Genomic DNA, 15,999 nt, shown 5'->3' with positions numbered 1-15,999 from the left:
AAAGGGAAGGGAAGGGAAGGGAAGGGAAGGGAAGGGAAGGGAAGGGAAGGGAAGGGAAGGGAAGGGAAGGGAAGGGAAGGGAAGGGAAGGGAAGGGAAGGGAAGGGAAGGGAAGGGAAGGGAAGGGAAGGGAAGGGAAGGGAAGGGAAGGGAAGGAAGGGAGCTGAAAGGAAAGGAAAGGAGAGGAAAGGAGAGGAAAGGAGAGGAAAGGAAAGGAAAGGAAAGGAAAGGAAAGGAAAGGAAAGGAAAGGAAAGGAAAGGAAAAGGAAGGAAAGGAAAGGAAAGGAAAGGAAAGTGCAGGAAAGGAAAGTGCAGGAAAGGAAAGGAAAGGAAAGGAAAGGAAAGGAAAGGAAAGGAAAGGAAAGGAAAAGGAGAGAAGTACAACATTTCATGTCCTCACGTTCAAATTTTAAAATTGACATTTCAGTCAAAACCCTACAATTGTCATGCCTTCTTTCTGTGTGCTCCATCATCTGAAAGACTCATGACAATTCAGCAAATACAGACATTTCGCACCTAACAGGGAGTCAGTTCTAAGAAAGGTGTTCTTGCATGCAATTCTGCTTGATATTGCTACTGTGTAATGTCAGCACATCTAATCTCAATTGATATGGTTATTGGCAATAAGGGGTTAAAAAAAAACCAGCTTGCCTGGTACTTCTCTTGTCAGAGAGAACACGAACCTCTAGTTGAAGTCATGGTGTGAGGAAATGATGATTCTCTGTAGTCTATGAATCCAAGCTTCGCTTTCAGGCTGCCAAGAAAACCTGGCCAATTAGAGCAGCTATTAAAATAATTTGCTACTATGCAGCTTGTGGTGACTGTGGTACTGATGAGTATAGACTGCTAACATGAGCAGACAAGATATTCCTCTGGAAGGCTTTGAAAGAATATACTTCTTTGACCATAGATGTAACTCTCTAAGGTTATCTTAAAGAGATATATACAGATTCTCTCTTTAAGAATGTTTGCTTCTCTAGGTACTTACATTTAGACGTAAGTAGGATATTTCTTCTACAGAGGCTGGTTGACCAGAAAATTAATTCCAACTCTTGTTTATGGACTTGGCTTTAACAGTAGACAACATACTTGGTTAAACTACTGACCCTGTGTTATGTAACTCCAGATTAAAAGAAGTGCTATTTAATGTTATTTAAAGCACAGTATGGACAAGCAAAATTTTGTTCCTGTTGCTCGTCAGATGTATGACTTTGGGCAAGTCAGACAGCTTTCTTGGCCTCAGTATAACCATACAGGCTATGATTTATGATAGAGGTTATGCTTAGGTCAAAAAGGTGTAATGAAAATAAATCACTATTGCAAAGCCCTATGGGACAATCAAACAAGGGGCATTATATACCTCGAACTAAAGCATTATTTTTATTTATAAACTTTTAAATTAATAATCATACCCTCTTATTGAGTGCACGTGATGCACTTCATTTTCACATGAATTTAAGCTTCTATAGGCTGAAGTGAAGGAATATTGCTAGACTGCTTCTGCACTCCAAGGAGGAAATCACTCTCACTGAATCTTATATTTATTATAAACACAACTAAGAAAGAAATGCAATCCATTTTTCTTCTTTTATTCTTAGGTTGACACAAATTGCAACAAATTTGGTTTCCATTGACCATTCACTTAAAAGGGATTCTTTTACTGATCTTACCAATACTAACAATCATGGTAAAGCTTGAATAATTCAGGTCCACTTTGCTTCAAAACAATTTATGAAGCTCCATAAATGTATGGTGCTATTATGAACATATTGTAATACAGACTGTTGAAGTCTTAACCCTATTACATGAGATCGTTAATGACATCAACTGTATAAATGCAGCCTTAATTTTTGCAGACTTGTAAAGCTATGGAGATGATGCTTTTCTGAATAAGGGTATTTTCTTAAACCAGGATCTCTCTCAGCTGTGGAACTGGTAGGAAGATTTTTCTGTTCATGAAAAATCTATATCAAGGTATATTCTGACCAATAATTAAAAAAAAAAAAAAAAAAAAAAAAAAAAAAACCTTTTAAAACTAATTTCTTTTTAAAAATATCTTCTTGATTTGGTTTTCCCCAGCAATTTTTACAAAAACTTTTAAGGTCTAATCTGCTGTCTGTAAAACTAATTTAAAGTTTCGTGTGTGTGTGTGTTTGTGTTGCAATCACAAACATTTTAAACTACTGAAAATAGCTATATGTGAAGAAAGAAATAAACAAAAATTTTTCATGGATATTTAGAAGTACATACCTGTTTGTTACTGGATGAATGTCACAAGGAAAAACCAACAGTGAGACTTTTAACTCTTTGTTGCAGAGGCTGGTGAACAGTCAGAAAAGATGTTATGAGGAAAGAGTTTGCAGAAATCAAAATAGCTATACAGAGTGTAGATCCATAGCTGGTAAAGGCAGAGAAACAGCGATTAAATACCATAAAAGCTATCTTTTTTTTTTTTTTTTTTTTTTTTTTTCCAGTTAGTTAACAAAGGAAATGTGAAGTTTCTTGTCTTTTACACTGTGACCTGAATAACTCTGCTGTATTTCTACCATAATTATCTAAGTTGTTTAGTTGTTTTTCTACAAAATTTACAGTTTGATCTTCATTCAAGCCTAAATCTTTATGGTGCACATCTACAGGACAGATTAGCTTCTGCTATTTTGATTTAGCAAGAGCTATAGGAACAGGTTTATAGGGTGAAACATCATTGAGACCTTGGCATCCACAATATATATGTTTCAGTTGTTAATCTCAGACCTCTTTCAAACCTGTTTTTGTTTCATCAAAGAACTTGATTCATGTGACCAGAGATTTCTTTACAGAATTAAGCAAAACATGATATGTAGGAATGACCGGAAAATTTGCTTCATAAGAAAACTGTTAATCCAACCTAAAATAATTCAGATTTATCTCTAGTCTGTTAGAGGATGGGTGCCCATCTTGTCAGCCCTTTGTTGGACAGCATTATTTGTAAAGAGCAGTCTTATACTGATACAAAAATAAGCCACATGATTTCTCCTCTGGATCCCATAATGAAATGAAAAATAAAATTCTGGAAATGTACTTATTGCAGAAACAATCTAACCAAATGTTTGCAAACCTTGTTATTGTATTGCGTCTTATAGATAACTGAAGGAGTTTGTTTACCACTTCTGATACTTTGTTCACACCAGCCATGAGACACATACTTCCTCACTATCTGCATTTTAAAAATCTGTAAAGAAAAAGAAATCAACCTTTCAAGTTCAGCAGGTAAAAATGTGAAAATGATTAGTGAACATAGATTTCATATTTTACATAAAAATTAGGTGTACATTTATATATACTTTTTCCTTTCTTCCTCATAGACAATAACAACCTTCTGCAGCTGATAATTTTTCATTTCTCATGAGCACCTTCTCATCTGAGCCTGCAACAGAAATAGCGTGGCCAGCAGGACTAGGGAAGTGGTTGTCCCTCTGTACTCAGCACTGGTAAGACTGCACCTGGAATACTGTGCTCAGGTTTCAGCCCCTCACTACAAGAAGGATATTTTGTTGCTCAAGGGTGTGCAGAGAAGAGCAATGAAGCTGGTGAAGGGACTATAGAACAAGACTTATGAGAAGTGTCTGAGGGAGCTGCAGTTGTTTAATGTGGAGAGAAGGAGGCTGAGGGGAGACCTCTTTGCTCTCTGCAACAAGCTGAAAGGAGGTTACAGTGAGGAAGGTGTCTGTCTCATTTCTCAGGTGACAAGTGATAGGATGCAAGGAAATGGTCTCAGATTGCACAAGGTCTTGAGTTTAGACTGAATATTGGGAAGGATTTATTCACAGAGAGGGTAGTCAAACACTGGAATGAGTGACCAATGGAAGTGGTGGTGTCCCCAGCCCTGGAGCTACCTACTTAAGAGACATGTTGATGTGACACTAAAGGACATGGTTTAGTCATGAGACTTGGTAGGTCAGGTTGATGGTTGGACTTGATGGTCTTGAAGGTCTTTTCCAACCTAAATGATTCTATGATTCTATGATTTTTTTTTTCTGTTTTTAATTAATAACTTTATAACAAAAGACATTCACTGACTTAAACTTCTACATTAATATTTGTTTTTTGCTCTGCTGTACTATGTTTTTCATTAAACTTGTGGATAATATTCTCAATAGAAATTTTATTCTTCACTCTGAAAGACTGCTTTCTATTATTTCTGTTGTGAAAAAAAATTAATTTAGTTACTGTACTTTTCAAGGGTTGAAAAAATGAGGGCATGAGGATGTGCATCACTGAGACAATTTGTTGATGTATTTTGAAGCTCTGAAGAAATCAGGCACAGTCTTTGTAAAATAATATGTATAAAACGTACATGGTCAATACAAGTATATAGTGACATCATCTAGTTGAACTCTGAGAGACTGAAGCACTGCCTAGTATATGTTTAGGTGCTCATCACACATGCAAATAGCACTCAGTCCACAGAACAGTAGTGAGAAAGGAGTTGGGCAGTCAGAACAGAGAATGAGGGCTTGAAAACTTTTTGTTCCTGCTTTTCTAACAGCAGGAAATTCTCACTAATGAGAACTGGAATAAGAATTGCAGAATTGGTCTTCACCTTAAAATCTTTCTCATCAGAAAACTAAACATTCTATCTTCTTGCTTGTCAGGGAATTTTATTCATACTCATTGACAGAACTGAAAGCCAGAAACTTTATTAGACCTACAGACTGAAAAATTGGCTTATTTTAATTTGTCTTAAAGCCTGGAGCTGTCCAGTAAGTACCTCACTGTCTGAAGAGGTAGCCTTAGGACATCTTTTGTCTGGGCAGTTAGTAGGATGTGCATGTAACAGGAAGAATGTATATATAGCTACAGAGAGCACAGCACATTCTTTAGATTATATAGATACTGTTGTTTAAGAAGATCTGAGAACTGAATATGAATTAGGAATGCAGTCTGAATTATCATCCCTTAGTTGGGCAAATTGTCGCTTACCTAAATTTGCAACAGAAAGGTGGGAATATATTACACTTGTTAAGATTTTTTTGGACCTAAATAAAATAAAAAATATCATTTAAAAGTATTATTACCTAGTCTTTTAAATGATAGTTACTAGATAGATAGATAGATAGATAGATTAATTGCAGATGACATTTAGAGGGTGCAAGTTTACCTCTGGCTCTAAACCTCTTGAGGGTTTTCAGTTTGCAAAGCACAACCACCCCCTGACATTTGCTTATTTCTTATATCATTTTCAAGGCATCTGATACAAATTTCTCTACAATTTTCCTTTTCTGAAGTCGAAGTAATCTCTTTGTTAGAAGATGACAGATTTCTTTCAACTCACTTTTGAAAGATCTGTAATGAAAATGTGCTTCATTCTGCTGAAGCTTAGAGCTTGAAAAACCATCTCACTTCTCTGACGCATTTAGTTTGTACCCTCTTTCTAAAGAATTCATCTGGTGATGATAATAGTCCTTACAATTAACAATTAACAGATATGTTTGTAAATTTGGAAATTTTTTTTTGGTGAATGAATGCAGAATGAAGAAACACAGAATGAAAGAAAGAAACACAGAATGCATGCTGTGTTCCATGTGATAGCACTCAAGATGGTCTGCTCCATAACCTCCTGAGAGACCAAGGTCAGACTGACTGGCATGTAATTCTCCGGATCCTCCTTCCTGCCCTTACGGAGTACACATAGGATGTTCTGTAAACATGCCTCAATACTTAGGTAACCAAGTTTGAAAACTCTGCAAGATTTTCACAAAAGCAGCACTCATAAAAGCAGGACTTAAATATTTTCTTTGACATTATTTGAGTGGATTTCTTCTTATCATAACCATTTTTCAATCTGCGTATATAAAAATGAGAATAATCAATTAAATAGTAAACATGTTCATTGCTACTTAAACCTGCTATAAATCAGCATCTCTTAACTAGAGTGCAAGAATCAAATTAATATTTCATTTTTAGTCTTACCATTTCCTGCTTTCCACTGTCATCCTCATTCCTCATGAAATCTTATATCACAAGAGTATCTCAGTTTATGTTCTTTGTAAACTCACACCTTTTCCTGTTATTGAATTATCCAGCAGGAAATGAATTTGTCTTCCAATGAAGCTCCACTTCTGATTTGCTGTTTCTGATATTTCAGAATGCTGTGACACACACTCTTCTAAACTTTGTCTATAGAATTTGACATACAAGAAGCCAATTATGGAAACTATGCATCCAATTATTCCATACATGTATTTTCACAACCAAATAAACCATTGTAGAAAATGAGGTATTTTCAAACATATCTTGCAATGCATGAGAAAAAGAATAGATATACATATACAATATGTATAGAGAGAGTCTGAAAAGAGTATCTAGAATTGTATGCAAAAATTCTGAGCATTCTCCATCTCAAAAAAATGTTTTACTCAAATTATTTTAAAAATCTCTACTATATGAAGTGACACAGTTCATCACTGCTGAAATACAGCTCCTAAACTTGCTTTCAAATTTACTCTGATATTTGCTTCCCATAAACATTTTATGAAAAAATATACAGCATTCCATATATTTTCAAAAGACCTAACTGATCCACTACAACTTTTTATAAAGAGTAACAGAAGTCTGTGCAATAGTTCCTGTCTTGTGGTGCAAGATGTCCAGTAACTAGCAGAATACTCCGGCGGTCAATACTGTGTCTGGTCCTGTGTAATATCTCCATTAATGATCTGGATGATGGGGTAGAGTGCACCTTCAGTAAATTCACAGATGACACAAAGCTGGAAAGAGCGGCTGACTCACAGAGGTCTGTGCTGCCATCCAGAGAGACCTTAACAGGTTGGGGAGGTGGGCTGACAAAAAAATCTCATGAAGCTTAATAAGGAGAAGTGCAGAGTCCTGCACCTGGGGAGGAACAACCCAGGCATCAGTACTTGCTGGGGGCCACCCTACTGGAAAACAGCCTGGCAGAAAAGGACCTAAGAGTCCTGGTAGACACCAAGTTGTACATGATTCAGCAATGTGCCCTTGCCACAAAGATGTTAGTGGTATTCTTGGTTTGCATTAGGAAAAGTACTGCCAGCAGGTCAACAGGAAGTGATCTTCCTCTCTACTTGGCATTGGTGAGGCTATATCCGGAGTCCTGTGTACAGTTCTGGGCTCCCCAGTGCAAGAGAGATATGGACATACTGGAAGGAGCCCAACAGAGGGCTACCAATATGATCAAGGACTGGAGCATTTCTCCAGTGAGGAGAGGCTGAGAGTGCTGGGCTGTTCAGCGTGGAGAAGAGGAGGCTGAGCAAGGATCTTATCAATGTGTACAAATGCCTGAAGGGAGGTCGCAAAGAGGATAGAGCCAGGCTATCAGTGGGTGCCCAGTGACCAGAACAAGAAGCAACAGGCACAAACTGGAACACAAGAGATTCCGTCTGGACAGCAGGAAGCACTTTACTGTGAGGGTGAAGAAGCACTTGAATAGGTTGCCCAGTGAAGTTGTGAAGTCTCCATCTGTGGAGATCTCCAAAGACATAGTCATGGCCAAGCTCCTCTGGGTATTCTTGCTTTAGCAGGGAGGTTGGACCAGATGACATCCAGAGGTCACTTCCAACCTAAACCGTTCTGTGATTCCTGTGACATAACCCTTATATTCTGAAAGTATGAGGCAGCTTATACTAACCATGAATATTTTGCAAGTATGATTCATTCTTTCGGAATATTAAGCACAATTAACTACATTCAAACTGAAAGTCCATTATAAAACTGTGGATCTTTCTATAAGCAACATATTTTAGACGAAGGATAGTTCTAAAACAATGTCATCTCAAGTTATTAGAAGAAACATACTTGAGACTGTCAACATATCAAAACCATAATAGTTTTATAGCTGAGACAGAGTAACAGACAGGTCTTCCATAATATCTAATATGACCTTTTTTTTTTGTCGTTGTTGTTGTTGTTGGAGTAAAACTTATATACTAGACAAATTTAATGCCTAGTAGTAGCTGCTCCAGGAGAGAAACAATTTCTGATCAGGCAGAAGTAGAAAGACAGATTGCCCATATCAATAGGAATCTATTTGGGAGTACTTGAATGTCTGTGAGTAGATTGAATATTTCACACACCTTTCACTGAAGTCTTTATTCAGTATTTAGATATAGAGAAATTGCTTCACTCATGTAGTGGTCTCTCTAGTCCTCTCTTTTATCCATATTTCATGGTTACATGAAAATAATTTACAGACAAAAAAAAAATTAGAAAGCGAGGAATAACAGCAGATTTGTTCCCACAGCTTTCATAAAAAAAAAATAATAAAAAAGACTGTTACGAGGGCAAAAAGGCCATATATCACACCTTAAAAAATATGCTTTAAGAATAGATATGCTTTAAGAAAAGACAGATTAAGGACAAAAGATTTCTCTAAACGAGGTTTCAATTCAAATGTAGCCACATATGTCCTTTTCTTTCTAACTACTCCATATCTAGAGTTGGAGGCTGAACCTGAAGCCTGCAACAAACTTAAAACATTACAAAGTGAAATAAATGGTCTCTCCAATGAATCCCAGATGATGCCAAGTGGAGGAAGATTTATGTATATGTTGTATAAAATATTTAATGATATGGCCAAAACCTACTGCCACTTAGCAAAAAGACATTTTATTATTCCTGTGAAATATGACTTTTTAAGCCAATAGGACTAAAGTATGCTAATGACCTCAAGTGAATTGTTTGTTAGTCATTAAACATTTCTTGATTTCTGATTGGCTAAGTAACCTCTGAGATCATAGTCCCACCACCAGCCATAAGTTATTCTGTAACAGTGAAGAAAGAGGTCTGAAGTGATTGAAAAATATATATATATAAATATAAATAATTATAGGCATGAAACAAAACAAAGGTTATGTCTTACCCATGAATTTCAGAAGGGCTATTGCCTTGAAATTTTGATATAGGCAAAAAAAAATGCATGGAAATTGCTATGTGAGATCTTAGAGAGTGAAACTTCACAAAACCACCACTGAGACGAAAGTTTGAAGAAAACTTCCCACAATGATCCTCTGTTTCAAATGGTCCGTTTTTTGGGTTGTTTTGTTAAGTTTGTGTTTTTCGAACGACTACCTTACTCTTAAAACGGTAGTTTTAAAAAATATTATTTCCATACAGTGTTTGCAAGTCATGTCTTTCCAGGTCGCATTGAGATCGGTAAATTAAATGATAAGACTCTAAATGGGAAAAATATGACTATTCTGTTAAATCTATGTGTTAGAGTAGACATACAATGAACTTTAAACTGCCACTTAAAGCTGAAATTTCTAGTAATTCAGCTGGTTCCTCAAAAATTAAGTCCCATACCTTTACTGGCTTTGTTTTATTGGGATGTTTATTCAAGGTATTTGGCAAAGTAGAGAAAAGGAGTCTCACGTTTCCCATCCTCCTAAGAAGCAATGCAGACACATCAATTCCAGCACAGCAAAGCACCACTGAGGATGACCAGGTGATATTATGAGTTGTTTATGTAGGAATGAGTTAGTTAGGTCTCTCAATGCAGCATGCTGTTGTCAGAGTAGATACACTTACATTGTCCAGGATGCTACATTTTGCACCTCTCTAGTTTCCACAGCCTACATGATAAAAAGCATCAGCAAATTTGGCCCAAGGATCACCAAGTAATTAACAGAGTACTACAGGAATTTCACAGACTTGGATCTTATTACTCTTGAGCACAGCTTTTGTTAATTTGCTTCTACAAAGCAGATGTTTTTCAAAAGAAGTATTAATTGCAGGTGACACCTTATTATTCTATGATTTTCTGGTCTGTTCTTCAGAAAGGTCTACTTTCTCTGTTAACTTGCAGCTCACTGCCATTCAGACATAGATTGGCTGGTAAGTTATCTCAAACACTTGGGACATTAACAATTCTAATTGGCTACGTAATAGGAGCAGACAGCATGTACAATATTAAACCACTTCTGAACCACCTATTTTCTGTATGCAAATCAGACAGAAACAAATGTTTGGCCCCAGCTGGGCGAAAAGTCCCATTAGAATTCTTTTCCTCTTCTTTGTTCTTTGATGTTTCCGCAAATGAGCTTTAGAACTCCACTCTTCACACAATTCAATTTTACAGGCCATTATCTGAGATATAATGTGGAGTTACATATCAGGGCAGCCATTATGTGAAAATAATTAACAGTAATGAATAATGCACTAATTCCACTGATGAGAGATGGTTATATGTGTAATGAAGTGTTGGGGCAGCCCTGACAAATGAAATTAAAATATTTAAACACTGTTTTATGATATTACTTTTGCTCATATAATTCCTTTACCTACAATGAGCCACTTCGATTATCGTCATTATCTTGACAAGCTCTGAAGGATGAAATAGTGCAGGTTAATGTGACAGCGATTAGTCAGAGAGAAAATCCATCACATAAAGCAGAACAGAGTGAGGGAGAAAGGTCTCTATACTTTCCTGTTTCAAACCATGAGAAGAATGATACTATCAACATCACTTCAATATTAAATGGATAGAATTATCTTGTCATTCATTTACAAGCCTCTGAAGAACTACCTATTTGTAACCTGCAAAGGAAAGGTCAGCCTTTCTTTATCATCCATAAAAATATGTGATGGATTCCTTATATCATAATGGTGGGCAGAAACAAAGACAGGAAACAAGCTAGGAAATTTAAAAGGAAGCACTCTAAGTTTTGTATTCAAGCTGTTAATGGTTTTATATTTTTAAGTTTTGCTTCACATGATGGTGTAATCTTCAAAAATGCACACGGTGAAATAAACTGAGACACTGACATATGTTTTGTGGAAGTAGCTTAAATAGTAGAAGGGACTACCTATTGCATAACTACTCTTCATGCATATGTATATATAGGTATGAATTGGCTATGAATACGCACAAAAAACTAAAACGTTTCCTATCTAGATGCCAAGTTAGGCTAAAGTCAGATTCATTATAGTCAGAAACATTATAGTCATCTTATTTTCAAGGTATTGAGCACACACTGTTTCCAGATACATCAATAAACAAGGCAGGACCAGCCTCTCAGAAATAAGTTAAGTTTTATGGATCAGGCAGCAAATAGGAAACACATCGGTAGTTAGGTACCCACTTCAAGGTCCTCAGAAGAGAAATAAGCAGAAGATGTACAATCTAACCTGGGGAGAAATGCAAAGGAACATGTGGGTATCAGTCACTTAAACTGACAGATAAGAGGCATTGCAAATCCAGAGCACTAAGACACTCAAAAGAAAGAACCAGCATTCCTTTCCTAGATCAGGGACAGTTTTACAACTACAGTGGTTAAATCATTCAATTGGGATGCTGTTTCACTGTCCTTGTTCGGACAGAGAAGAGTAGAGATTTGAATCTTTTATTCACACATGAAACCTGAGATTTAATTTTTCGTACGATTTTAGAAAAAGCACAGAGAAACACCAGCTCTCAGTAACTCTTGCATTTCCCTCAGGTGTAACCCATTCCAGATTCCGTTTCTTTCTGTAAAACCACTTGAGTTTCAATTCCCTGTTTGAGGGGGTCATACTGGTTTGGAGGTGGGTGAATAAAGAAGGTGTAACAGGATATGCAGAGGATTCCTGTTTTGAAGTACCACATAAGGATCTCAGAGACAGCAGCACAAAAGGACATCAAACTGTTAATGGTATCTTTGTCCATTGCAGCAAAATTAGCAGTTAGAGCACTCAAGACCCTGTCTGACTAAATGGCATCTGAACAGTGACTTTTCTTAACAATATGAATGGTGAGTTTGATAGTCGTGATAGTTTTATTTTGGTGTCCAAGTGTAGCTTATACAAGTTTAATTTTTGCCATCTGCCCTGGAAACTATAAATTTAACTTGAAAAACAAATAAGCAAACAAAAATTTGTAAATTTAGCAAAGGGTCACCTTTCCTATTCATGTAAGTCATTGTAATTGCAGTTATTTTCACTATTGTCATTAATTGTATAGTGTGGTAGTGCACTCCCCCAAAAAGTGAAAGATGTCCTTGTTTTGAGCACTGCACAGATACAGAGTAGTAGATAATCCATGTACTGAAAAGCTTGTAATTTAAATAGACAAGACATACCAAGGCTGTGTATGCCACCCATTTTACTCCAGTGGCAGGAACAACTTGATGGCAGCAAATGTCGTGTTAGCTCCACAATGCAACGATGGCAGAGGGAGGGAGGTGTTACGCAGGATTGCAGAATATGTCAATACTGCTTGGCATCATTGTCTTCCCTGCAGGGCTGTAATCATATCTTGAAGGCAGAGCCCTGTGCTGAGAGCACACAGAGATGCTGTGCCTCAGAGGAAGCTCTTGAAAACACTCTTTAACAGACATCCTGCCTCTAACCACAAGTTGTAAGGACAGCTCCATCACCCATGACTAGGGAAGAAGAAACTGGAGCCACAACAGTTCTGTGAAGCTTTTGTAGACTCTTCCCTGATGCCTGGCTCCAGGGATGCTCCAGAAATACCCTGGGTTTTTCTTGTTATAGCATGGCATGGCAACATTTTTTGTACACAAACCACCTGAAAAAAATGGAATGCACACAGCATAGCAAATCATGTTGTTTTAATCTAAATGCAATGGAAACTATTTCTCTGTCATACTCAGCTTAGAATCTGTCTTTAAACTGCACTGAAGGGTAGAGGTGGTAATCCGTAGTTTGCTGTTCTCCAGGACAGTTTGCACTGTCTGCCAGCTGAGTGGTCAAACCACTACAGTGGTTAAAACAGAGGAAGCAAGGGGCTTGAAAATTGAGGGAGACAGGCAATAAAATGAAGAAATACATCAATCAATTAAAAAGCTCAGTTTCAGCATCATTCTTCATATCGAGTATCAGCCCCACTGAATAGAATGAGACTGCACACAGTACGAGTTATATGAGCAGTGAGAGCAGAGTCCCTCACTGTGGATGTCCAGAGACCCTACAACATTGCTGCTCACAGTGGCCAAGTCTGTTTTGGGGCAGCTCTGGCTTACGCTTTTGGGAAGTTAGCACCCACAATCCCAGAATAAATTTTCTTGTTTGCAGACTAGGAGTCCATACAAGAGAGGCATAAGTGACCTTTTGAGCTATTATGCCTGTAAAAACTCATTCAAATTTCAGTGGTTCTTTCATTTTGCTAGTTTTAAAATACAATTTACTTCATTTATCGGACAATGAAGTGCCTCTGTAATAAATCTAACATTAAAAAATCATTTCCAGCAAATTACTCCAATAAAATCAATGAAGGTCAGGCTCAGCTGTAGAACAAATAAATTACCTGCTATTGATAGGGTAGGCAGACTTAATTGTCATTTAGAAAGGCTACAAGGGATAAAGAAATCTAATAGAAGAACACATTTATACAGCAAAAATGAGAAAACAGTGAAGTTTTACCCTGACAGCTCCCATCCATAGATTGAGTCAGTCCCTAAGCAGCACAGGCAGTTGTTTTAACTCTCAGTAGGACATTGTATGTGCTTTGTATCTGTCAATATTACCTGCTTCTATGTTGCCTTGTGATCTTTGTACCTTTCATATGTTGAAACCCCAAACAAGATTTCTGGTAATAGGAAATGAAGAATGATAGAATTGAACAATCCCATTCTTGGATTTTCAGCCAGTTAAAAGCAGTTTGACCCAATTCGGGCTTTGCAGTACTTCCAATATTAAATAGAACATTAAAGCTGGAAATTTGCTAGTGGGATTTGCCATCCTCTGACAACAAAGTTAGATTTTATAGTTAAGATCATCTTTGTAAAACAACTTTATTTAAAAGCTGCCCAGCTGTTGCTGGGAGACATCTAAAAATGGCATCACCACCCGATGTATTTCAACAGTAGCAGTGTACAGTATCAGTTTTCAGTCCTTCTCTTTGAAAAACACTTAAAAAAAAAAAAAAAAAGCTATTATTATGATGATTATGATTATTTATGTTTACTGCCTCCTAATGGGGACAACAAAGGAAGAGCAAAGTGCTGGCATATTCATATGTTCAAAATGTCCATGAAATCTTCTGGGTAGGAAATTCAGTTTTATCTCTTTGAAATTGTGAATCCTGCTCTGGATTGCAAAGCACTGATATACCCAGTGACACAATTGGATATAAGGGCTAAAAGGAAAAGCTCTAAATATTTCTGTGATGGATACAAAGTGCTCTGCAATGAGTCATTTCCAAGACTTTGCAGAATTTAACCCCCCACACACTTGGGTTAGAGGGACATTAGAAGACCAGATGACCTTATAAGCATCAATTTTTATATTAACACGTTTAACAGGACAGGAATTTCTACTGTGGAAATTAAATAATAATAATAATAATCATAATAATGTACACAGCAGATTCAATCATGTTATTGCTGAGCTATAATGGGGAAAACACAGACCAAAGTACGTCAGATGTGATCAAATACAACAGTGAAAAGTGAAGGCTTCATAGCTACAGCTGTTTAGTCCAGAGGTGCATGCCTGTTGCAATGTTTGCAGTGTGTAATAGATTTAAACCTGCCATCTATTGGCAAATTAGTGACATATGGAAGTGGGCTGTGTACATCCTTGGAACAATTTACTCTTGGAAACACTGTAAACTGTGGTCATGAAGAACAGGCAGTCTAGAAATTGTGACTGAAGGATGCTTCAAGAGCTATCAACACGTGGAAATCCTCAGGAAGGAAGTCTGCCTGACTGTTTGTGCTATTCGAGTACTCTGCTAAAGGCAGATGCTACTCACCACATGTGACCAGGCACCGGAATGGAAACCTCAGGTCTTGGAATTACTGTTTTTTTCTTTCTTTGGGGATTACAGACCAGTTTGTCTCACACTTAGATGACTGCACATCAATGTTTCTTCAACACAATGTGGATTCAAGAACAACAATGTAAGTCTCTTTGTCTCACAGAATGCCACTAATGCCTTTTCATTGGTCTTCCGCAGCAAGTTATGAAAAACTGAACCAATAATAAACTGTTGTCTGTTGTTTGCTTTTATTTCCCCTTCCAAACAACAACAACACAAAACCAACCAATCAACAAACAAACAACCCCCCCACAGTTCTCAGATTACATTTTTTTTCTTTCCTTCTAGCCTCAAATGAATTAAAATTTGTTCCTGGGTACTATATTAGCAGATGCTCTGAAGCTGATATGATCCGTGGTGCATGCTGAAGCAGAGATATGAGGACATTCAATGTACTTATTTCTCCCTGATCATCTGACCAGATCAGTTCTCTTGTAAGACTAATCAGAGCATATTGAACAGTCCTACAGTCTTCTATCAGGTCTACTAGCACAGAGTCTTCAGTCTAAATGCTTTAGTTATTATCCCACTTTTATTGACTGCTTTTCTTTCTCTTGCTTTTAAATGATCATTGCAAGATTGAAACATCAGCTCAGTATATTTTATTCCCAAATGACCATGCAAGGGATTTGTCTAGCATCAGTCTAGGCCATTGCAAATATGTCTGCTTACCTGTGTGGCCTTGAGTTGATATATATTGTTATATATGTATATATTCTACATAATATACAGAAATATATATGTCTCTACTTCATTTATTTCTATATTGTCCACTGCTTGATAGTCTTAGTTGGCTGGAGGTTTCTTATGACAAAGTCATTTGGGTCTAGCTGATAAAATTTACAGCTGGATTTGTTGCTGTAATCCATTAGGCTTCTGAAGGGCCAAAGGGCTGCCAGCATACCACAGTCAACAGCACTTTATGGGCTTAATCTGGAAAGCAGCTGTCACAGAAGCAGCTGACATACTTGTGGGGCTCCTATGGCACTGTTAGAAAGGCAAAAGTTCTGCTGCATCTGTCAATGCGTTCTAGCCAGCCTCTCAGGATCATTCACTTGTACTGGAAAAAGCTGCCTTTGTAAAGGAAGGGGATGGATATGATTTGAAGCAGGAGAAAACAAGATAGAGTGGGGATATATGTTGTCCCAGTACTGGGTCTGGCTGGGATGAAGTTAACTTTCCCCAGAGCAGTCCCTATACTGTTGTGCTCTGCACTTGCGGCTAGAA

The 15,999-nt window shown here is 37.3% G+C and overlaps 1 long non-coding RNA gene across 1 annotated transcript; it reads right to left on the bottom strand.

Annotated features, from left to right (window-relative positions):
- Positions 1-3,472: 3,472 nt before the first annotated feature.
- On the bottom strand, positions 3,473-7,255 carry LOC121063502. The gene is made up of 3 exons (XR_005816034.1): positions 7,119-7,255; positions 5,189-5,191; positions 3,473-3,494 (listed from the first exon to the last, which is right to left on the bottom strand). It is a non-coding gene; the product is annotated as an uncharacterized LOC121063502 (long non-coding RNA).
- Positions 7,256-15,999: the final 8,744 nt, after the last annotated feature.

This window comes from Cygnus olor, chromosome 1 (assembly GCF_009769625.2).
Source record: "Cygnus olor isolate bCygOlo1 chromosome 1, bCygOlo1.pri.v2, whole genome shotgun sequence".
Lineage (NCBI taxonomy): Eukaryota > Metazoa > Chordata > Aves > Anseriformes > Anatidae > Cygnus > Cygnus olor.
This window is presented reverse-complemented; position numbering and strand designations above follow the sequence as displayed.